General features: G+C 34.0%; 1 long non-coding RNA gene across 1 annotated transcript; it reads left to right on the forward strand.

The window, feature by feature from the left end:
* The first annotated feature begins 8,428 nt into the window (after nucleotides 1–8,428).
* LOC149795879 (uncharacterized) lies at nucleotides 8,429–12,745 on the forward strand. Its single transcript, XR_016422152.1, has 3 exons — nucleotides 8,429–8,515; nucleotides 10,199–10,378; nucleotides 12,569–12,745. It is a non-coding gene; the product is annotated as an uncharacterized LOC149795879 (long non-coding RNA).
* The last annotated feature ends 13,609 nt before the right edge of the window (nucleotides 12,746–26,354 follow it).

Genomic DNA, 26,354 nt, shown 5'->3' on the forward strand with positions numbered 1-26,354 from the left:
AAACATTTCCATAAAATAAGTGCTAAGTAACTCAGCATTATTTTACATTGAACAATAAAATATAGTGCTGTTTTTGTTATATCCCAAGGCTTACAACATGCTTGTTTCCCTTGAATTCCTCTCAGTTCCATAGTAAATTGAATGAAAGTGTTTATGCAGTCATGTACATGTAGCAATTTGTGTTACACCTAATTTGTTTTATTATTTCTGCTCAGAATGGTGAATACCCTATAGAAGGTAGCCAATAAATTATGTTGAATATTTCATTCATCTTTATGGCAATATTGCTCGGTTTGTCTGTAATATAGATGGTGATATCTTATTAATTTCTAATAAAGCTATTGTCTGGAAAGAAATCATAAAACAGGCCATGATTTGAAATATTTAAGTGCATTCAGTTGTTGTTGTTGTTGTTGTTGTAGGGTTTAATGCCATTTTTCAGCACATGATAGGCTATACATGGCGGCCAGTATTAATGGTGGAGGAAGAACCTGGGAAAACACCGGAAAGAACCACCGACCCTTGAGAAGCAACTGGCAAGCTTTCTCACATACCCACATTGGCTGAATCTGAGACTCAAACCTACACAGACAGAGGTGAGATGGCAGTGATCCGTAACAGAGAGTGCTTTAGACCACTCGGCCACTCGGGGCCCCCAAGTGCATTCAGTAAGTATGATTGGTGTATCATATACAAACCACAATATGCTAAATCTTTGTTAGAATAATATATAAATGTTAATGCTGGAATGGTTTGTAAATTCCTTAATTGGTTATTGTACCTGTAATATATTAACTGAACTGTAACAATAGAGGTTAATCAGAGTCAGAAATATTGCATGTACAGTGTGAAATGGTAATAATTACAGCATAATCAATGTTTCCGGTTTCTAAAATCCAGTGAAACTTACAGCTTAGACTTGCTAATCAATACAAAAATATTTTACACTTGGTTTTACATAAGCTCGATCTATATCATTAATTATTTTGTCCTGTTCATGTAATGTCATGCAGTAATCTGAGTATCAATGAGGCAGATTGTCAGGTTCACTCGGATACCTACAATTGAACATGCGTGTTGCTAGCATTAAAATCACTTCGATGCAAACCTGTAAGATGTCTGACTATTGAATGATATATAGGGTTATTTTCTATTCATATGTTTTGTTTGCGTAAAGTTTGCAGAAAGTATTTTATTCACCCAGTGGTTCCATGATTTTCCATTGATCTTTGGCGAGTGATATATTCAATAACATTGACCTAGTTTTGATATCAGATATGTGATATTCAAATATCAGATGTCTGATTTTAGGGTATAATGATGAGCCCATTTTTATAATATGTTGGTTCATTGTCATGCTTAAAGAATGATATATTCAAAGATACTTCAGTACAGTTCTCAAATTTATTTAATAATAAATTAACAGAAACAATGCAATGTGGATGAAAAGACATTAAACACTATAAGCATATTTCTCTGTGATAACGGTGATGTTAATTTGATGATTAGGAAGCAGGCATTATTGTAGGAGACACCCTGGATCATTTTGGTTATTGTAAACAATGTACAATAGACATTTTCATAAATTTGGTTTAAATTTTGGCTCATTACGACAAATAGATATTAGTTTTACTGGTCATAGACCAGTGATGTTCATCCATCAGTGTCGATGAGGACCATTTAATGTCATCAGTTCACTGGGGTTGGGTCCAGAGATGGCTGATCAGTCTGATCCGGGCCCGGAAGAGTCCTTTGCAGTGGGGACATGGATGTGCAGGTTGCTGACCTGGAGTTGCAGAACTGCTATTCCTGGATTTGTGCAGATCATGTTTTTCAGTTGCATCAACCAGTCTTTTCTGCTCAAAGGCTTCTGCACCAGCGTTGACTTGACTGTGCCAAGCAGATCAGTTAGCAGTGACACTCTCCCTGCTGTCAGGATCAATGCCTAGGTTCTTCAGCAAAGTGTTGAGGGTGTCCTTGTACCTCTTTTTTTGACCACTGTGAGATCTTTTGCCTTGGTGTAGCTCACCATAGAAGACCTTCTTAGGTAGGCATTGTATCAGCATGCAGACAACATGGCCAGCCTATCAGGGTTGTGCCTTGCACAGCATTGTGTGGATGCTTGTCATGCTGGCCTTAGTGAGCACCTCTGTGTTTGGCACCTTGTCCTACCATCTGATTTTCAGTAGTTTTCTTAGGGAGCTCATATGTAAGTGGTTCAGTTTTCTAACATGGCAGCTATACACAGTCCATGTCTCGCAAGCATAGAGGAGGGTGGGGAGAACAACTGCTGCATAGACTTTGAGTTTGTTGGCAAACTTGATGCCTCTCCTATCCCATACATTTGAGTGGAGTCTGCCAAATGCTATGCTGGCTTAGGCAATCCTGGTGTTGACCTCATCGTCTATGTGGACTGCTTGTGAGAGTGTGCGCCCAAAGTAAGTGAATCTGTCTACTTTTTTGAGTTATGGCCATTCACAGTGATGGATGGTTCCAGGTAATCTTCTCGAGGAGCTGGCTGATGCAGAACCTCAGTATTGTTGGTAGAGATGGTGAGTCCGATGTTTGAGCATGCTGTGGAAAAAGGTCCATGCTCTGTTGCATGCCTGCCTCCGTGCTGGAGTTGAGGGCACAGTCATCTGCAAACAGCAGGTCATGAATGTTCTTTGCTTGGACTTCTCTGTTGTCCTTTTGTCATCTGTCAGTTAGAAGATTTTTGTTGTTATTCCTCATGAACAATTTGCAGAATTGTCATATAACTTTGCACACACATTCATTCCAAGGTCTAGTTGGTTCCAAATGATAATGGTACCCATTTGACAGCCAGTGTGACAATAGTATTCTCTTGCCATCCCATTCATTCGTACCCCCTTTCTGATTTTAAAAACAAAAGAAATCACAGATATGAAAAATGCACAAAGCTTAGTCATTTTATTCATTGATTTATAATTGCTAACCTGATTGTCACCAGGGGGTCCAAAACACTGTCAGCTTGTTCACATTTAGAATCAGAAGGGAGTTTCTTTAGCAACATGGTCACACTATTTGCTTGGGCCAGTCTGTATTTTTAAGCTACATATGTAATGTAGTTTACTGTCTTTGAAAATTAGTAAATTTTGGATTTAGATCTCTTTGAACATATGCATGCAAGTATTCCTCCTATTTATTTGTTCAATTTGTGTTAGAAATGGTATAAGTAGATACTGCAAATATATATGTTTTACTGAAATAAACTATTCTAGAAGCTATAAATGGACAATGAACATTCTGACTGCTTTTTTATATTGGAAGCTTCCATTTGCATTGAAACACCAATAATTTGACATGTTAGGGACCCCTTGAAAACAGGTTAGAAATTACAAATCATTGAATGAAATGACTTATTTATTTGCTTTTTTATATCCTAGATGCTTTTCAGTTTTAAATCATTAGGTAGGGCAAACAAATGGGAGGGTACGCAAATACTTTACCATGGTGGCCATCTGGAAATCAAGTTAAAGATCTTCCACCAGATGGAATGGTGATTTCACATGAATACTTATTATAATGTCTGGTTAGTCCAAATTGAAAATGGTGCTGATCTGTCATCCATGCCGTCCAGGAAAAATATTCTAATCACTGCTTCTTCTGAATGGATGGTTGCATGAACACTGGATTCTTCAAAAAGACACTTCGTATTATGTCAGGTTTGTCCTAATTGAAAATAGTGCCCCTGTGCATCAAGTGTGGCAACCACTCTGACCAGCTTGAAATATCATTATCACTTCTACTTCATAACAGAGTGTCATATTGGCATGAAGTTTTCACTTAAAGACTTATTGTGCAGTCCTGTTGGTTTTAATAAAAATACCATTGATCTTCATGCATGAGACAGAAAAGACTGGTCAGATCAGTACAAATCAGGAGATTTCCAAACTTTGTTCAGAACTTTTGACAACAAAAGTGGTATGATTTCCATCCACCTGATTTTTAGCATGCAAAATGGACAATAATTACAATTGAACAAATTTACATTTTTAATATTAAAACATGCATATCACTGCATCAAATCAGTCCTTTAACATTACTGTATCTTGTTGCCATTCATATTCTTCTTATACATGTATGTACCAGAAGCATTTTAGCATTTCTTCAGAGATCATTGCATGGATTATATTGGTGACAGTCCTCATCACTGGATCCAAGTTTCCATCATTTAACATAAAATTCCTTATTATGGGGTATATCATATAGAAAACAATACAGAAAATAAATTTTGTGTTTGTTTTCTTGCACAATTCATTAGGTGTAAAAATATGGACAAGTAAAACAGCAAATATATACAGTAGGTATTTAATGTTGGTTTAAACAAATGAAGTTTTCTTACATGATAAGGCTGGCTCCAACTGGTTTTGGATGTGCCCAGTTTTAATGTAAATTGTATTTGCACTTTAAAATTCCATTTGTCATGCCACCAGTGTGATGTATTAGATTTTAATGTTAACTGATATTTATTTACTTGTCAAGCTATTACAGTGCTCTGAAAATTCCCAGGGTGAATCAGTTGATATGATCGTTTCCTTATACCAAATGCAAACCATTCACTAAATTTTGTCAAAGCCAACTACAATTATTGTGCAGAAACATCTATCATTTTAAGTAACAGTGACCTTGAATTGGCCATTTTAACTACAAAACCTGTAGGCATCTTCATATCCAAGTGAAGATTCAAATATTGGATGTCTGATTTACAGTACACTAACGTCATTCACAAATTTTGAACCAGATCTGTGAATTAGAAGTAACTGGTAATGTTATTTCATGGAAACATTTCTTCTTTCATTAAGAGTGACCAAAACACGAGTTCATGGGGATTACAAGGAACTATACATAATATGTCTTCTTACAGAGAACACAGTAGCAGATCAGCTTGAGGCAATGCCTGCAGACAGCGGTGTTAGTAGGATGTTAAAGTATGGACAAGTTCAAGTGCAGGCCAAGCTTGGTACCTTTGAAAATGAGAATCAAAATTGCCTGCTGGTGCTATGGGAAAAACAATGTCTGTAAAAATTTCTGAAAAAAGTAAGTTTCAATTTTTACCTGAGGCAACACAGGTATATGCCGTTTTTTTTTAATATTGAATATGGTAATTATTGCTAACAAGGGAAAAAAAAGATAAAATTATTGTTTGGCAAAAACTACAACTGCATTTAACAAAATTTGACAGAAAGCATTTTCACATAAAGATCTTTAAATTGTTAACAAATGATGCTGATCCCACATGCAACCAGTACTGAAATTATATTTTAAAAATGATGATCAAAAATCGCTAAACATAATTTAACTAAATTTGACAGAGAATAAAAAGGATGTATATGTTGTACAAAAGATCCAGAATCCATTATCAGATATGTCTGTCATTACTAAAATGAAATAAACTTTTAAACAACTTCTTTGCAAAATTCTTTCAAGAGAAATTTGAGAGGAATATTATTCTTGCATGATGATCTTTAACATTAAGTTTGTAAAGAATAAAGATGATTCTGATTGGCTGTCAATTTGGCTAGTTTTATGAAAGTCTGGAAATGATAAGTAACTTTCATAAACTGTTCTTTTAATAAATGACCAAATTTGACAGAAAGCATCCTGTTATAATGGACTTTTAACTTTCAGCCAAAATTTTCTATCAATAATCAACACAATAAAAAAAATGTAAATAAAAATCAGCACAGTCTTTATACTAACTCAGAAATCTTCTTATTTTTGACTTTTAAATTGATGTCAGCTAGGTGATTGTTCTCAACCCGCTTTGGCCTTTTGTTCCAGAGTTATGTCCCTTGTTGGTGTTAGATACTATATTATATATAATAATTTTTGTGTGTGCAACAAATCTCAAAATTTGTGATGTTTCCCTGAAGCTTGACAGAAGTTAGAGGCATGAAACCAATGTATCATTCTTTCACTGATGGACTTGTTTAGAGTTATAGTTTTTTTCATATTAAATAAATGAGGTATAATGTATGTGATAATTCTTGCATGTGTGTGTGTGTTTGTGTGTGTGTGTGTGTGACTAATTTCAGACCTTTTGATAAATTGACCTGAAATGTGGCAGATTTTATTGTCATCATGTCAACATGTGCGTATCATTCTGCTTTGAATAATTTTTTCCAGAGTTAGTCCTCAATACTTTTATTTGAATATTTCTATGGGCAACTAGGTTTTGATAAATTTTACTTGGCTTATTATTAACATCATATCAAAATGTTTTATTCTTGATCCAGTAAATTAAATCAACTGCTCAGAGACTTGAAGAGCTTAATGGGATGGCCTTTATGTATTATCCATCATATGTCCATTGGCACAAGTTTGTTTTCACTGCTTCTCTTAAACTACTTGGAGGATTGCCATGAAACTTTTCAGACATGTTCGTCCCAAGGACTAGTTGGTCTTAAATGAAACAGTGCCACTTTATATTCATTTTGGCAACCATAGTGGCCATCTTGTCAATATTACTGTTACTCCTCCAGAATGAATGGTCATATTGACATAGGATTTTTATTTAAAGATTTTTCTTTAACTCTTGTTGGTCCTGCATGAAAATGGTGGTGATTTGCTGTCTGATATGGTTGGCATGGTGGCCATTTTCAAACTTATATTATTGCTTCTCCTGCTGGATGGATAGGCATAATAACATAGAGTGTAATGTTCCAAAAGACTTGACCCTAAATGAAAATGGTGCTGATCTAACGTCCAGTGTAGTCGTCATGGCAACTGTATTAAAAGTTGTCCACATACTCTTCCTAAATTGAAAGTGCATATACATTTGTGTTTTCATCAGTAGTCTTCTTATTGTGTCGAGTTTGTTTAAATGAAAATGGTGCCAAACTGACATCAGGATGTCCAGTGTGTTGTCCATCTTGAAAATCTTGTTATTGCATCTCCTTCTTGAATGAACGATCATATCAGTCTAGTGTTTTCACAAAAAGCTTGTGATGTCTAGCTGGTCCTAAATGAAAATGGTGCTATTCTTAAATTCAACATAGCCAAAACAGTGTCCATCTTAAATATTTCATTGGAATTAATGTCAGAGATGGTTTCAATGCTGTATTTAAAAAGAAGAAACTTTCTTATTTTGGATTCCTGGAAATTCTTTTCTGCCAGGAGAGTGTCAGTTCTTTTGAGGAACTGTAGTTAGCTCTACTGGTCATAGACCAAACTAGCATATAAGATGGCCTGTTATCAGTCATCTGTTTTATATCCATCCACTGTTAGTTTAGTATCACAAGTTTGTTATTGCTACTTCTTCCATGAAACTTTACACACATGTTCATCTCAAGGCCTTGTTGCTCATTAAGAATATGATGTTGTTCAGATATTCAGTGTGGCATCCACAGTGGCCATCTTAAAAATATTGGAAAGACTACTTATTCTAAAGATATAGCCATATAACATGGGACTTCATACTTTTTTTATTATAACCTACTTTATCATAAATGATTGTGGTGCTGATCTTACTCCCAATATGGCAGCCATTATAGCCATCTTGAAAATGTTGTTATCACTACTCTTGAATAATGGTCATTTTATGAAAAGACTTATGATGTCTGGTTGGTCTGAAATGAAAATGATTTGGAAATTATATGGAAATCATGAGGATCATTTTATTGGTTAAGAACTTGAGAAATGATTTAAACACTTGGCACTTAAAAGAAAGAAAGGGTCTCATCATTTACTCCTTGAAATACTTTTCAGCTGGTCATGTCTCTTAGCTTCGTTCCTGTATACACCAATTGTACTGATCTAACATCCAAAATATTTTTCTTGATGGCCATTCTAAAATCTTTGTATGAATTAATATCCTGAATGGATGGTCTTATTGACATCAGGTTTTTATTTTAAAAAATTGTCAGAAATAATTTAACTGGTTGTGAAAGAAAATATTGTTCGTATGCCTTTCAGCATGGCACCATGTCCTGTTATTCCATCTCTTCTGCCATGAATGATGGCATTGACATGGGGTTTTCAATAAAACACTTCCTGCAATATTTAATTGGATCTGAATCAGTAGTTATTGTTTGCAATTTTTGTACTTCAGTGTGCTTACAAACATGAATAAGTGAATTTTGAGCCTACTTTCTACTTAATTGCATTACAGTGAACAAGATGATGGCACTATGACATTGATTTGAAGGTCAGAAGTTTTGACTCTGGTTGTAAGCTGTATTGGTATGTGAGCATGATGACACTAATAAGCATGGATGTGATTTTTGGCCAAATCAATTACTTGTTATTACTGCATTGCAATATCTTTAAGTCTTTTATTGTCTCTACTGTAAGTAATACCCTGTTTGTGTTTTATTTGACATTCAGTACACACTACCTTTAATGAAGTCAATCATAAATCTGACACAGAAATGTTTTTCATCTTATGTTAAGAAATACAGCTCTTTATAGTTAAAAGAATAATTTTAATTTTTTCCAGATCACATATTGCATTCAGCTGGGACAACAGTCTTACCAAAGTGGAGAGATCATAGTAAGTTATGAACCAGTCATGGAAATTTATATATGTAGAAAATCTTCTAATATTAATATTGCTAATGCTTTACATATATATATATATATAATAGTTTCACTTGCACCTTAACTTTCATGGTTATTATTCATTTCCATTGTTATATATTTCTGATGGGGAAAAATGCAAAAGAGCAACCAAAATGGCCTGCACATGTAAACTCTTGTCTTTTCACATTTACACTTCAGCCAGAAATACATGATATAAAATGTCAGTCATATTTTGAATGTTTATAACAATTGAAAAATAAAGTAATATTCACAGGTCACTGTGCATAAAATAAACCTTAAGGAACATTTTCATATACACACTGGTCTGGAGTTGAGTGGCTTTCCCAAGGACGTACAAAGGCAGGTGTCCTGGTGTGTGAGGGCTTAAAACCTACAACTGACACTCTTCAACTGAGCCAGTGTGGCTCCCTGTTGAGCAGTGACTGGTGCTGTTCAGGTACCATGTTCTGTGCCAGATGGCTAAGTATAATATAAATGACTTTCCAAGTCTGTATCTGAAATCACATTCATTTTTTATGTTAATTTATGTTTGTAGTTTATAACAATACTGACACTGATTATACAGAACTGCAGTAACAAACCACACAAAGGTCAGGTCCTTCAAAAGTTCATAGTGGGCACTTTTAGAACTTTCATGATTGACCTAGATGATGTCACTGCAGTGGGCAGGACATTTATAGATAATGCAGTTGTGAAGGGCAGTGATGAATTAAGCTCATTTAAAAAATTTAGCAAATTGTCACTCATCTTTTATTATGCTGTCAAATGAAAATGTCTTAGTGTTATTTTAGTCCATTAGAAAATTAAAAATTTCATTGCTTTTGCTAAATTTAAGCAATAATAACTCATGTTCACATTCAGCCTATGTAATCCTATTGTTCATGGTTGAATCAGGAGAATAAGTCACTTGATTATTATATGGTGTGATAGTTAGCATATTGTATTAGGATTTTTATAGTCAGGCAAGGATGATGTCACAGCACTAACTGGATAGAGAAGATATGAGCGATGTTATGTACTGTACGAAATAAACATAATTAATTTTAAAAATTACATAAAGTTCATATATATTTATTTTTCATGAGATCTATTTAGAATGTCAATGAAAGATTATTTGGATGCATTAGCAAATTGGTAATAAATTTAATAGAATTTATTTTCTCCCCATGTTCAAACTAACTCTCTTTTTCAGCCATCCAGAGATGATAGAAATGGCCATTTCACATCACCATATATTACATAGTGCATAACAGGATTGATACTGCCATTATTATTCAAGGACTAACCAGTTTTTTGCATTTCAGTGTGAATATTATATCTGTTGGAGTTCTCTGTTATCTGTTCATATGCCCACCATAAGGCAGAGTGTGTCATATTATAATGACATCATTCACCTGTTAGTAGTTTCATTTCTGCACAATAACTAAAATAACAGAAATGTATCTATTCTTCGTATGATCTCCATCATTCATCCAGGCATTATGGATTCAACCCCCTTGTGGACACAGATTATAATACTGCATTTATACTGTAGAGCAATATATGTTACCTTATTAAATGTAAAAGGTTAAACAAATACTGTTGATTTTTCATCTTTAACTATATTTCAATAGTTTTAATGACAATTTTGTAGGAAATACAAAACAGTTTTACCGAGATGTTGCCTTGGTAACTCCAGGTGGTAATCTAAGGTACGAGGAAATCATTCATGTTGCAAGTGACATCAACAACATCAAGAATGCTGCTAAAGCTGGGCTGAAAAAAGCAGACATTGATAAAATGAAGACTGTTGTTGTTCCTGTCATAAAGGGTGGTAATTATGCATAAAATATTGTTCTGTATAAATCTGTAACATAAATATATTTCAGTAAATTATGCAATGTATCAGATACAATTATGTTAAAGATTAAAAGGGAAATAGCAAACTTTATAAGACTATTTTCATATTTTTGGCATTTCTGTAAATTTTCTTAATCATAAAAAAGTTAGATATAGCATTTTATCTCAACTGGTCAGAGATTAAAGAGTATATACAGTTGTCTGAAAGGTGTTCTCCAGCATCTGTCCTTTAGAACAGGTTTGTTATCATTACTTCCCCTAAACTTTTCAGAAGTAAAAGTCATGAAACATGGCATGAAGTTTCATCCTGTGGTGTAGATGGTCCTAAATGAGAATGATCCTTTTCAACTTCCATTATGGCCACCATTTTGACAAACTTGTTATAAATACATCTTGCAAACCTAAAGTTATATTGAGACTGGATTTTATTAAAAGAAATTGTATAACATACTGGAGTGGTCCTAAATGAAAATGGTGCCAATCTGAAATCTAGTCTGGCTGGCTTGGCTTGTTATAACTACTCTTCCTGAAAGATGGTCATATTGACATGGTGATATCAAACATAGCCAACATGGTGGATATCTTGAAAATCCTGTTAACACTATTCCTTATACTTCATGGATGGTGAGATCTACATAAGTGTTTTTAAAGAAACACTTCTTTTGACATGTATCAGGTAGATAGTTGTAAATAAACATATTGCTGATCTGATATCCAACAAGGCCACCATTCCATGGTTGTCATCTTTAAAATCTTGTTTTCACTACACCTTCTAAATGGATGGTTGTTTTAATATAGAGGTTTTATTCTCATATGTCTTGAAATCTATATTTGGTACTGATTTAACCTCTAGAATGACTGATTTGGTAGCCATCTTGAAAATCTTCTTGTGGTAGCTTTTCATGAATGGATGGTTGCATCAGCATGGCATTTGCACTCAGACATGATAACGCTAATTAGCAGGTCCCAAATGAAAATAATGCTGACTCAGCCAACAACATGGCAACCATAGTGACCATCTAATAAATGTTATTATTACTCTCCTTGAAAGATTGGAGACATTTTTCACTAAAACACCTCTTGAGGTGTGTAATTATGGTCGACTTTGTATTTCATTGTTTTTCAATAAACAAGTTTTATATTTTTCAATAAACAAGTTGTACTTTGTCATTGATTACAAGATCATAGCTCTTGATTTAGGCTTTTATTAACATTATTGGTTGTAGACCACAGACATGTAGCATCATGTCCCACCCAGTCACATTATTCTAACACTAACCTCTTAATGCTGAGCGCCTAGAGAGGCAGTTGTTAGTACCATTTTTATAAGTATTTGGTGTGACTTGGTCAAGATTCTACCCTGTGACCTCCCTCATCTGAGGTGGATGCTCTAACCACTAGGCCACCAGAGCAGTCTATTTGTGGAGTTCTGTGATAGCTTGTTAGCACAAGTTATCACTACTTTTTCTAACTAGAACATTTTATTGTATCTGCTAATCTTCTGAATGGAAATTGGTTGTAACATGGGTTTTTTACTGAAAGACTTATAACGATATCTAGTTGACCTTAAATAAAAATCGTACTGATTAGAACTCCAACATGATGGCCAGGGTGACAATGTTGAAAATCTTTGTTATCACTAGTCCATATTAATGGATCGTGGTACTGACATGTTTTTAGTCAACACTATGACATTGATATTAAGATCAATGATTTTGACTCGGGTTTTTAGCTGCACTGGCTTATACATTGATACATAAAATAAATATTTTTGTCTTTTAGTTCCATTTTATGGATATATCTGAAGAATACCTTGAATGACACCACTTCAGTATTATTTATTGACTTAATCAAACTTACCATATGGTTATAATACATTGCCTTAGAGATGTTCATTTATCTTGTGTCATTGATATCAGGTTCAAGGTCGACAGCCTTAATGAAATATTTTTACTGCACTTACAGGTATCTTATGAACATGTCACCTCATTACAAATTAGTTTTGTTACCAAGCTTTTCATTTTGGAGTTTCTTAACAATATCTGGGATGATTTCAGTACTCTGAAAGATAAAAGATGAAAAGACCGATGTAATAAACTTGTCATGAATTTCTAAAAATTAGTTTTGGCCACTAGGTGGGTTCTTGTTTGTCATTTTTCTCCAGATTCATTCCTGAGAGATACCAACAAATTTTGTATGGGGATCCTGAAGGCAATAAATGAACTGGCCACAAAGTTGAAGTGTGTTCAATCAGTTACTCTTGTCATTCAAGAACAGCACAATTTCCCATTCTTCAATGAAGTATTTGAGCAGGAGAGCAGAATAGGTGGGACTGAGAATAAAACAGGTTTGTCAAATCACCCAATAAAAATATTATTTCACATGTTACACAGTACAGTATAATTTATCATGTCACTGAGAACAATGAGTGCAAGTCATTGCTTATGAATATTATTAAATACCATCGGTATTTCTTTTATCAAGGGTGTAGTCTTTAAATTTCTGTTTTGTAATATGCATGCAAAATGGTGTAGAGTATCATTCTGCATCATTCAGCTCACTGTCCGTTTTGTTTCTGCACCACATACCACAACCTTGGTATTGCAGCTCTACCTGTCGTATGATATCTAGTTGGTCTGACCTGCAAGATAGCTGCCTTGGTGGCCGTCTTAAATTCTTATCATTCCTTCTTGTAAATTATATGCTGTAGTGTTATGTATATTTAATTTGCTGTTTGTTTGTTAGTTTTATTTTAATTTTTTAAAATTTCATTACATGCTATTGTAATGTAACATTGTGTTTTGGACTTGACCCTTTCCAAAACTGAGTTCATTTCTGTTTGACCTGAATTGACTTTATTCTGTTAACATCTAATACTTTAATACTTAGCTAAATTATTCTCTATGTGTATGGGTTTAAAATCAGTATTATTATTAATAGAAGTAGATATGTTTATTTGTGTCTAGGTCTAGGTTTTGGAATTTCCTTAGTGTATTTTACATAATCCAGGTCCTGGTTTTTATTCTCTAAATGCCAGGAGCAATCCAGAAGGCTATTTTCCATTAGGTAATAGTTTTACTTAGAAAATGTTAATTGTGACCTGAGGTCAAGTAGAGAACTATATAATCCTGTAACTGAGATGTCTTTTGAGTTGTGCTTTAATATCTAGCACTTTCAAGTTGTATTATATGTTATTTCCATTTGGGCTGAAATCTATTTTCTTCAGATTATTGAACTTGAGTGAATATTTTCTCTGGAAATACAAAAAAAAGGATACAATTCTTGGATAAGGACATTCACTGGAATTTATAGTGAATTCAAACCTGGAATTATATTACCGTGATTCAATAAAAGATTCTTGACACATCAACACTCTTCAGGTTACCACAGACACATCATTACATATGGTGTTTGGATTAATTCTGGACTTCTACTGAATATTATTCATGACTTCAAATTACTAGGACTTGTGTCTGTAATTCTTGGATTATTTGGGGATTTGATTCACAATACTGTGAGTTCTTTTTTCTCATTTTCACTCTGTATTCTAGGGAAATAAATTATCTGTTGAATTATACAATGTGTCTTGCTTTTCACTCTTTTCGGTTACTTATTTTAAGAGCATAGACTTGTAACAGAAATTTGGGCACTCGTCCTTGGGATACGAATTTTGTAAAATATTTCCGAAAACTTTGTTTTTTATATTTAAATTCACTTTGTTTTGGTATTTTCTAAATCTCAGGTATTATTTCACATTCTAGAAATCTTTAGTGAAACCAACAAGCTTTTACAATGTCATCTAGAGTGGAGATATTTATTTTAAATACTAGCCAAGAACAGTTAGACTCCATGAAAATGGATAAATTGCTGCAGCTTGCCAGAAAATATGATCTTTACGAGGCAAAAACTTCTTTAATGGAGCAAGAAATAAAACATATTTTGGTCCAATATTTGGTGAAAAAAAATGTTTTGGATAAAAGTGCTTTGGATTTAATTGGTAAGTCTGCATCTGACTCTAACATACAAGTTATGGAATTGAAATTAAAATATAAGAATGAAATTGAGTTAAGAAAGCTTGAGCTTCAGGAAAGACAAATGCAATTAGATAAAGAGGAAAGAGAGAGAAATGCAGTTACAGAAAAAAAGAAAAACAAATGCAATTGGAAAAAGAGGAGAGAGAAAGACAAATGCAAATGCAAATTGAAAAGGATGAAAGAGAATTGCAGAGAGAAAAAGAAAAGGAAGAAAAATGAATATCAATTTAGATTAAAAGAATTAGAGCTGTTAAGTGAATAAGCACATCCCTACTTTACCCACAAATTCAAGTTTTGACATTACTAAGAATATCAAGTTAGTACCCCCTTTTCAGGAAAAAGTAGTAGTTCAATATTCTGTTCATTTTGAGAAAATTGATGAAATTTTGAAATGGCCCAGAGAGCACTGGCCTTTATTATTACAACGTGTACTTATTGGCAAAGCTAGTGATACTTACATTTCACTGTCACCACAGCAGAGTGCTGATTATGATGTGGTTAAGGAATATATCTTAAAGGGTTATGAGTTGGTACCTGAGGCATATCAACAATGTTTTAGGAAATCTAGAAAATCAACTGACCAGACCTATGTTGAATTTGCATGGGAAAAAGCAACCATTTTGGCAGGTATTTTATCCCAGCCCATTGTTACTGAACATGTACTGCTGGATCTGATTAAATATGCCCTGAGGAACAAGAATTTCTTACAACCATTGATGGAGAAATTGCTCAAGTGAGATGGCCCTCCTGCTTAAAAACGTGTGAATGCAATGGAGCATATATTCACAGGTGTGTGCACAAGAACACCATTTAGCACTGCAAGCAGCCATACCTCAGTAGCTAACTTGACACCCATCACAGTTAAAACCTACCATCCCACAATCACTGGTACACTGTGTTATTATGCAAGTGAGGATATCAGACAAACCAAAGACCTATCCAGGGACAAATGAGTTAAGAAAGACCAAGCCATTGCATCATGACCCTTCATACCCCTCACAGAAGGAAGGATGTCATATCAACACAGACATTTCTATCCTGGATGAAGGGGTTATTTGTTCTGCATATCAGAAATAACCCCACTTTTAATGAATTTGTTTCACATCCTGCCTCACAAAGTTAGGACAGTCATCACAAACACAGCAGATGAGCGAAACAGTTCTTTGTAATTATCCTTGCTGTGGGATTGTGATTCTAGTATACTTCTCCAGCTTTTATCTCTGAGATGCTCCCATCCTAAAAGGTTCAACTTGACCTGGTGGGACCTATTGCTACAGTACAGCAGGTTGCCTTCTTCTTTTCCTTTTTGAAGAGAAACAATGCTCCGTTTCTACTATAGCTATCAAGCAGCCCTTTCCAACACACTTAAGTTTTCAAAAGGCCCTCCCATTGGGACAGATTTTCACTTAGCAGACCCGCTTAGGTATTTTGAATTGCAGATCACATGACGTGCAGTAATCCATAAACAGGGAGCAGCAAAATCTAAACCAAGCTAGTGTTATGTATATTTATTATTTTATGTACATTTTATTCATGACTGTAAATTGTTGTAATTGTCTATTACTAAATTATGTGTGTAGGTATGGGTTTTCTTTTGAGATATTTAGAGAGTAAATTGTATAGGGTCTATAAATACTTTTCTACCTAGGTGTTTTTTCCCTTTGGAGGGATTAGGTCAGGTGGGTTCATAGAAGAATTGAATAATTTCCCATTGGATGGGTTAGGTCACATGAACAGGTATTTTGAAATATTGAAAGATTGAGTTTTAAGATCTGTCACATGGGTAATAATTGTGACATAAAGTTGTAATCAACTCAGGAAGGTGTAGTTTGAGAATGTTTGATTTCCTTAAGAATAGTATCCCTGCCTGAATACTGAAAGCTTTTAAAGAGTTCTATTTTTGGTTTTGGCAGTCTGTAGTTTGTACTTTCTTGAAACAGTAGATATTCAGATTGTAAGTATTGCCCTGCTCTGGTCAGTGAATGAGATCAAGTAGATACTGAAGAGATGATATGTTATATGTTTTACAGGCTGAAAGAATAAAAATAGCTGCTTCAAACACTGACATGGCAAAAATAGAATGTCTAAGGCAATATTTTTAGAAGTATTGAAAGCATTTAATTGAAGAGTTATGGCTTGAAATTCTAGCATTTCAGAGTTGTTTCAAAATAAGATATTCCAAATTAAAGCATAGATCACTGTAGAATTAATGCAACTCAATACTCTATGTAGATATGAGGAATTTAGTCTTTTTTTTACAATTCCTACCAGATGTTTTTGTGAGAAATCGCCTGAAGGTATCCACCCAACTGATACTGAAAGTCACCTTTCTTCTGAAAACATAGTGGATAGTACAGTAAGAGAATCAAGCACCAGAGATAAGGAGAATGAAAATATATATAAATCACCTACAGTAGAAAAAATTAAACTTCTGGGAAATGGGGATTTGCTGGTTAAAATAGGTGGAGGAAAACTTTATATTCTGCCTTTTGTATTTGCCACCAAACCACAACTTGTGTATTCTGAAGGATTTTATTGCATAATGCATGATAATGTGTGATATCAATTCAAGCAGTGTTGTCTGGATTTACTCCATCTACAAAATATGCAAACAAAGAACTACATTAAACTACATGAGTATTCCAAAATCTATGCATGCTACAGGGGAAAGAAATGAAAAACATACCAACATGAGACATGTATTTCATAATGAGTGCCAAGAGTCTTTAGACAGTCAGACAATTGCAGAGTCTTCTTCTATGGCAATGGATAGGATAACAAATTCAGCTGTAGATACATCTTAGAGAGCTGAGGGTGGAATAGATACAAACATTGATCAGACACAAACTGGAGAGCCTGTACAAAGATTCTTTGGAAATTTTGTAGAGTACAGACCAATAACATATCTGGAAATACTGACAAAACAAAAGAAGACAAAAGTTAAGCTAGGAAGGAAGAGGTAATTCAGTCAAAGGGAAGATCTATGAGCTTTAGACCACTGGGAAAAACAGGAAAGACACCCAAGAAAGAGACATTGGTGGAAAAGATTTGTGAGATGGAAGGAATAGACACAGTTGAAAATGTTGGTTGTACAGGAAGTACATCAGAAGAAAATGTCAGCAGTATCAGTTCATCATCTGCAGCAACAAATGAGACAACCCTAGGTAATGAAATGCTCAAAATATAAGGAATACTTTTCTGGTGTATCCCCTAAGGGTGCAAGCTTGAGATTAGCAATTCCCCTTGGTGACATAACTGTAGGTCAGATTGAGTTTTAAAAAAGGAAGAAACAATGATGTTACAACTGGAGGTCATTAAAATATGGGGGTTTCTGATGCACAAATGAGGGTAAAGGGAAACACTGACTTTTCATATAATTTTCAGATGATTGTACATGTATAGAATAGTTTTCATCTTGCATCTTTGTCTTTTGTGGTAGTGAATTATTACATACATGACACTTTAATCTAAAAGAGTTTTATATCTTTTCTAAGAAATTTCTTAAAGGAAGTGCTTTCAACAAGTTATTCAAGATGTTATTGGCTAATAATTATCCCTCTCACCCCTCACCCCTTCTGTTTTTTTTCATGTGACCAGCAGTCTTGAGGGGTATGAGGTGGGAGATACAGCAGAAAATATGTCGATTGAAGAAGGTGGTTAGTTCAATGTAACTTTAATTTTCTGTGGTAATTTTTCTAAAACCTTATATGTGCTTTACCCTTTGATAGAGGCAGAAACCTCTTTTAATTATTTGGAGTGTTGCATGATTGTTGACGTTTATTGGTTATGTTGGTCCATGTTTGACCAGCCCTGACTGTCTTTGTTTTGCAAGCTAAATGATCCATCTTTAACTAGATTCTATGGTTGCATCAAGGTGTTATGTTCTGTGATCATTCTTCTTTTATAGATGGTTTGGTCTATGTCTGACCATGTTTCATGGTTGTGTGTGATTTTCCATGTTTCTTTATACAATCTAAGGGGTAAACATGGTATTCTAGCCATGTTGTGGTTAGGTTCAAGGTCACTGAATCTGAATATGTTTTCATTTCTATACGATTAGTCGGTATAGTCTGCATAATGTAATTTTCATACAACTTCATTAGTAGAGTCACTTGGGCAGGGCCTGCTCCCTGTTGATTGTGATGTCAAGGGGTGAAGGCACAAGGTCATTGGAGGTAACATTGTTATATTGTTTGGTGGTTTCTGTTTGATAAGTTAGGTTTCATAGATTCAGTTTTCATCAAACTTAATAGGTTAGGTAGTCTCCTCTATATTGATTCTTAACTGCAGAGGTGAAAGATCAAGGTCACGAGTTAAAATTGGAATATTTTTTGCCTGTAACTCTACTTCTAAACCACTGGTTGGCAATTTGTCAAAATTCGTACATAATTTGCTGATGTAGTAACCATTCACTGTAGGTGTTGTTATGCATCTGTGGTCTTGAACTAAGTAAAAGAAGAAAGAAAAACCAACAAATTTAGCAAAATTCAACCAATAAATTATTTTCCTAGAATATAAAATGAAAATTCAAATGACACCTACAGCATTGTCAAGAAGTATAGAAAGTTCTGAATGAATTTCAGTAATCATGAATGTACTGATGTACCCATAGTCTTGATGTATCACAGTGACTTATTCCAGAATGCCTTTGAATGAATTCACAATAATCTCAAAGTAGTGTAATTCCTCTCAAATTAAATTTGAACACAACTAAAAACTATGATTATAACTCACAAAGACATATAGAATAGGAATGAATAATTGTTTTCCTAGTCACCTTTATATACAGACTGTCACCTGAGCCATGATGCAAGAGCATTTTCTGGAAAACTAATGATTTCTAATGGAAACATTCGTAATTTGTAAACAAATTCAGACCTAGAACTTAAATTTTAGTAAGCATCTTGTTTACCTCTTATTTACCATGACAAACATCAGGTAGGCATTATATGACAATAGTTAGATAGGCTAAAACTCTCTCCTCAGTCATGGACAGAGGTCAGTCACACAATATAAATTAGACATGGTCAGAATTTTAAGCAAAATTTTACAACAGCAGTGGCATATTTGAATTGTTCTTGACCAAATTCTGTAAATGTAGTCTTAGCAAGATCTTGTTCTCATTTGCATTTTTAAAAATGTTTTTAGGTCCATTAAATTCATGTTTGGTAGTGACTAACCTCTGAGAATTTTTTAGCATTCTACTGCAACTAAATCTATCTATCTATCTGTCTATCTATCTATCTATCTATTGATTGATCAGTCTGGTGACAGAAGAATAAAAATTTGAAAACAACACAAGTTTCAACAGTTCCTCTAAATGATTGTCCATCTTTTATGAAAACCCTATTGATAGTGGGAAAAAACAGCTCAATGTATTACTGACTGCAAGAACAAAAATGGTTTCTGTTCACAAATGTTATGTATAGATCTACCTTGTACCCTCATCTGAGCTATTGGATGAGACTGATTAGTTTTCTCATATAGAATTTATAGAGATTGTGCCATGACAGCTATTCTTTATGAAGTGTTAATGTGAGTCTGCATTGATAGGATGATTCTGACTATACTCAGTTGGGGACATCTGGGGAATGCATGAAATGGTAAAAAACAAAATTCAGCCTGGATGCTAATTTTTGTAGTTTAGCTTCTAAACAGGCCATTTACATTATTGTGAAGATAATCCTGACCAACAGTATATTTTCCATGATATCATTGTGTTCAATGTCCGCTCAAATTTTACTGTAGTAACTTCATTTCTTCTGATGTGACCTTGAACACATTGCCCCAACAATCACTTTTCCAAAGATTATAGACCTCAAACTATTTAAAGGCATGAAACTCTCAAAATGCCATTTCATTATGGTGCCAAGGACTAACTCATATATATGTATGCTTTTATTTCAGAATAGTGACACATCAGTAAATAGTCATCTACATACAAATTGTAATTAATTGCTTTAATTTATTTTAGGAAATACCCAAGTCCTTAAACTTTTGATTAAGTATATCAAGAAATGGAAAAGAATACTAAAATTGATGTTTCAAAATACCATGTGTCATGCAGCATCAATTTTCAGCTCATGTGGAACTTCTACACATTAACAGTCTTTGGAAGAAAGATGCTAGATGCCATGGTAAAAAATAATCATTGTAAGGTATCATTATCTGCTGATGATAATTTTAAAGAATCCTTCATATATCAAGTCTGAAATGCAGTTTCGTGATGAATCATATGTAAACCACTTTGTTGATGGCGTGCTTCACAGTGTTTATGCATGTGCTCAGGAGTCCTTGTCCATTGACTCAGTTGAAATTGATCCTAGAATACAAGAGGATGTCAGAGAAAGAATCAAGGAGAGAAAAGAATTGGACTGTGCCTGGTTTGAAGTTCTTGGTGAGGTCAAGAAAATAAAAGTATATATTATATGTTGAAAGGATCAGCAGTACTTTGTGATGCAGATAATTACACAGGTAATGACAGATGTTACAAAATCTTTAAACAGTCACAGAAAATTGATTACTGCAGACTTAATGTGGCAACAGGTGATGACAAGATTTGAATATTTTAAGGAAATAAGCCTAAAATTTTCCAGCACACAGATCATCAGTGATAAAAACCCAAATGCCTTTCTGCTAAAGGGTCCTAGGGATGAAGTCAAAGCTGTTGCAGGACATCTTGAAGAACTGAAGATTGCTCATAAAGAACTTCATGAGAAAGTCTTCTCTACAGGTTACCAGTTTCGAAATTTTTGCTTCTTCAGAAATGTGTGATTATATTGACAAGTCCTTGCCAAAGCTTCCAGTGGTCTGGATATCAAACCATCTGATGAAGAAATACATCTCTTTTTCAGAGATTCTGATTAGTTAAAGGGTATAGATAAGTGTATCAAAGTTGTATTAAAGAAAGACTTTATCTGTCGTCAAAAGACCATTCCATGTTGCCATCAGAGAAAATACAATCAATAGAAGAGCTAATGAAGAAGCACAAGGGAATGATTGTGATCAATCTACTAGAATCTCCTACAGGCTTACTTGTGATTACTGCAGATGACATATTTGGTGTTGAAAATTATCAGCAGTGGAATAGGTGAAATTCATCCTAAGACTTATGTTCCAGAGAAACCTGATGGAAGAGATGGACAACCAGACTGTAAATCTGACTTCAGGACATTCACTTTCTCATGAATTTTAAAACTGAGGACATATTGTGCCCCAGCAACTTTGCTGGTAGATCGTTTGCCATCACATGCAGTTTTAGTTAGCTGACTTTTGCTGCCAATCTCCTAATTTCAGTGCCCTTCCCTGATAATTTAAATTCAAATGAAATCAAGTAATTAGTCTTAGTTCTCCTTGCTTTATCAATCAAGTTAAACATTACAACAAGTATTTTCATGAAATTAAGTAAAGTAGTTAACTTTTGTATCAGTATTCACTTTAAAACACTTTCTTTACATATCATATTACTAGCACAACACATCAATGATATGGCAGTTAAATGTTGTTAAAATGTTATATTTTGAAACTGGATGTGTCAATCTTAATTTGTCTTTAATTTTTTTAAAGTTTATCCTATTTCATGCCATACACTTAGCAAAGTCAAATGTCCATTAATGGAATTTTTAAAACTTGTATTGGCCTGTCATAAGATGGAAAGTATTATGTTTTCTTTCTGTTCCCAGTTTAGTCTCCCTACAAGAACTTTCATTCTCCAAACTTTGTGCATAGTTTACATTTGGCAGAAGTTAAACAATTCTAGATTAGAATATCATAATCAAGACCACTGTAACTGAAAGAATAACACATGTTATATATCATTGACCTATACCAAACTTTATGGATGACCTCACGTAAGAATACGGAAGAAGCAGATCAGTTTTTTGGTCAGAAAGTGAAAGGTCCAGGTCACAATGACTTAAGTTCTCTACATCACAGACCTAGAATAAACTTTGTGGAAGGTTTGTACATTAAGTAAGGTACAGAATATTGATTTTGGGGTCAAAAGGTGAAGGTAACTGAAAGAAAAATGGTTTTTGCACAGTAACTACATGGTATAGTTTTAAACAATATACCACGACCAATGTTTTTAGATGGTTTGCACTGCAGGTATGGAAGAAGCCAATTGATTTTATAATTTTGATAATCTGACCAAATTCAAATATTCCTTTTTTGATGATTTGCACATACTGGTAAGTTGCGAAAATTATCATTCCATGACAACTTATAATAAATTACTTAAAAATGTACTCATTAAGTATGTGTGCCATGTTTATGCTTCATGATGTTATACCCTACTTCTGAGCTCTACAACATCAACATCATTTTCAAGACAATTTTACAGACTAGGAGAAGGATGCAGTTCTACAATTATACCAAATGATACAGACTTTCTACTGGCATTAAAACATACAGCTGTTGTATGTATTGATTTTGTGTGCTTGACTTTTGTCTGTGATTGAGGGTATAGTAGTTATGGCCTACTTTACTGTTATAAGTTTTTAAAGGTGTTTACTGATATTTGAGTTAAAGGTCTAGTTTTGTCTACAAACATAAAATGTTCTGGAAGCAAACTTTTGACCTACATTTTGGTCATTTTAGGTTTTAATGTATTAAGTCAGTGGTAAATAAAATTATTCATTCCTATCTTAAGATCAGTCTGTGGAATCATTTTCAATTGTGTTCAGATATAATTTGAGATGAATTATTTATTTAAATTATTTACTGGAATTAAATAGTGCTAATCAATTTTTTGGACTAAATCACTCTTTGGGGATTATTGTGAACTAACTCAAAGACATTTTGGATTATATCATTGTGATACATCATGAGTGTTGGTACATCAGCTGAGTCAAGACTGTTGGTATGTAGGCACATTCAGTATTGGAATTCATTTGGAACACTCAATACTTTTGAAGTTGTGATAGAAAATTTTTAATTATTTAGGATTAATTCATAATACTGTAAGTACCAATTAAATTTTCACTATATAACTCAGCGAAAAATTGTTTTTTAAAAGTTTATTAAACTTGTTTGTTTTCCTTCCTTAATTTTTTACTTATTTTAAGACCATAGAGTCCTAATAACAGTAGACAAAAACAATTCTTTAGATTAGATTGTTTACCTTTGTTGATTTTGTAACTGGAGTTTGTGTCCAGATTTTAAACATTTTGACCTTTGGTTGAAAGTTCAAACTGCACATGAACATATGAACCTTTGAAAAAGGTTGAATAACTTTAAGATTTGCACATATACAGGGGAAATAGCTATCAGAACTGAAGTCTTTATACACCTAAGCATCTAGTTAAATGAAGGTTTCTCAGAAACAGGCATGCTTGCATTCAGAAGCAACCAACAAAATGTGTTTGCAACTTGCATTTCAGGTGAAAAGTAAAAGAATCTCTAGGGGTCAATGAGTTAAACTTAAAGACATATTGTGATGTCTAGTTGGGTTTTCACTAAAGACTTATGATGTCTAGCTGGTGCTGAATGAAACTAGTGCTGATCTGACATCCAATATGGCTACCAGGTTGTCCTCTTGAAAATCTTGTTATTGCTATCATTCTGAATGAATGGTCATGTCAACATGGGGTTTTCACTAAAAGATTTATTATGATATCTAGCAGGGTTTAATTGAAAGTGTTGCCAATCAAATGTCCAATATAGCCACTAGGTGACCATCTTAAAAATTGTGTTATTGCTTCTCCTCCATGGAATGACTGGTCATATTGTCAAGAGGCTTTCATTAAAATACTTTTGTTATGTCTAGTTGGTCCTAAATGAAAATGGAGCAAATCTGGCATCCAATATGGCTATCACATCAGTCATCTTGAAAGTCTTGTTATTGGTACTCCTCCACAATGGATGGTTGTATCAATATTGGGTTCTCACTAAAAGACTTAGGATGTCTAGTTGGTGCTAACCAAAAATGGTGCCAATCTGACATCAGAGATATGGTCAGCACAGCAGCCATCTTGAAAATCTTGTTCTCTCTTTCTGAAAGAATGAGTGTATAATAAGCACCCGATTTTCACTCAAAGACATTGTATGATTTCTAGCTAAATGAAAATAAAATCTATCTGACAACCAATATCATCTTTAAAATCTTATCGCAACTCTTATTGAACAGAAAGTTGTATCAACATTGGGTTTTCACCACTAGATTTCAATCTGTCCTCATTCTCCACAAGATATCTGGAAAACGCATTATAACCCAAGACTTTCTTTCACAACAAAGAAATCAGTAAACATGCCGAGACAAATGCGTTTATTTGGATTACACTGTCAGGGATTCATTGCAGATTTTGTTGGTTTTTAACTTTGCTGCAATAAAAGAAAGATCTTAAAGTTCAAGTGTTACTTATTAGAAACAAGATGAATCATTAGCCTCCTTGATTTTTGGATAAATTTGTTCTGGGATGAAGTACAATGAAACCGATGATAGTACACATTTTATGACAGGCAGTAAGTTGACTGTCATTCAGTTAAAAAGATTTATTAGGCTTTTTCTATTGGCTTGTATGTAATATGTTGGTCTATAATATTGCTTCAAAAAGATTATAAGGAGACTGTTAAAAGTACAGTTTTAAAAGAAAAACGAACTAATAAAATTATTCTTTGAATGGACAATGCATTTGTTTGTTAATTGTGCATGTTGGTTTATTTGTGTGTTTAGAGAGAGAGAGAGAGAGAGAGAGTATGTTGTGCAAGTTGCAGTATCCTATTTCAAGCTGAAAAAGTATGAGTTGGATGAAAATTTGTCAGTATATTTTTGACCCCCACATTTTTTATTTGACCCCCAGTTCTGACACCAAGGTTTTTTTTTATCCTCAGTTTTACACCCCTGGGGGATACACTGAATTAAGTTACTCAATCATACTACCTTAGGAGAACTTGTGACTAACTTGCAAATCCAACCTCCCAGATAATAACGTTTTGCAAAAATGGCAAAAGTTATCTGCCCACATAGGAGACAGATTGAGTAATCTCTCCTTGATACCTGGATTGGCACCAAATTCCATGAATTCTTCAGTTACTACTTCTATTTGTGCTGTTTATAATGCTTTCTATGTACAGAGTCCTCACACAATCCTACAATCAATTTGTAAGTTTTCTACCTTAAAACAAGTTGGAGGAGTTTCATCTTTGAAGTGAACAATACTTCATCTATTCATTTTGAACTTTTCTGTTCATTCTCTTGTTAGGAACAAAGTTTCTGACTTGTAAGTACTATGGCTTTGTTTCCTTCACACAAACACTCTTGGAACATACCAGCACAGATAATAATGGAGTCCCCTCATATTGCTATGACCATATTTAATAAGTGCAGGTCTTCTGCATGATATAGAAAATTCATTTAATATTGCTGTAAAACTTCTGCTACATCTGGATATATACAGATAAGTTTTTTGTATTATCGAGTATTAGAGTCCACTTCATAATTATGTGTTTGACACTTTACTAATTTTACCTATATATAGCTTCATTTGGTGTTTCCAATAGGTATCATTGCCTTACAAGGGATAAAAGTATTATCAACTTCATAAGTATCAATAATTATGCTTCAGTGCCTTGTTTATGTGCAGTTATGGTTTGGTACTGTATAGAACTCATTTATATTCCTTCCACCACAGTTGGATACGTACAGGTCAGTTTGCTATACATGGTTTACTTATAGTGTCCATTTCACAGTTACTATATGGGGCATTTGAGTGTTTTTACCTGTGTAGGCAGTAAAAATTGGCATTCCTACAGGTACCGCATTAATTTAGATTTGACAATTTAGCACCCAATTTATAAGTATTATTAGTGACACTCTATTTCTTTGCCTACACAGGCACACATGTGCCCTTTTACAGCTAATTTCATCCACACTACATATGTATGTGTGTATGTATGTACGTACATACACACATGTAT

Source organism: Sinohyriopsis cumingii, chromosome 7 (assembly GCF_028554795.1).
Source record: "Sinohyriopsis cumingii isolate HCF-2022 chromosome 7, ASM2855479v2, whole genome shotgun sequence".
NCBI lineage: Eukaryota > Metazoa > Mollusca > Bivalvia > Unionida > Unionidae > Sinohyriopsis > Sinohyriopsis cumingii.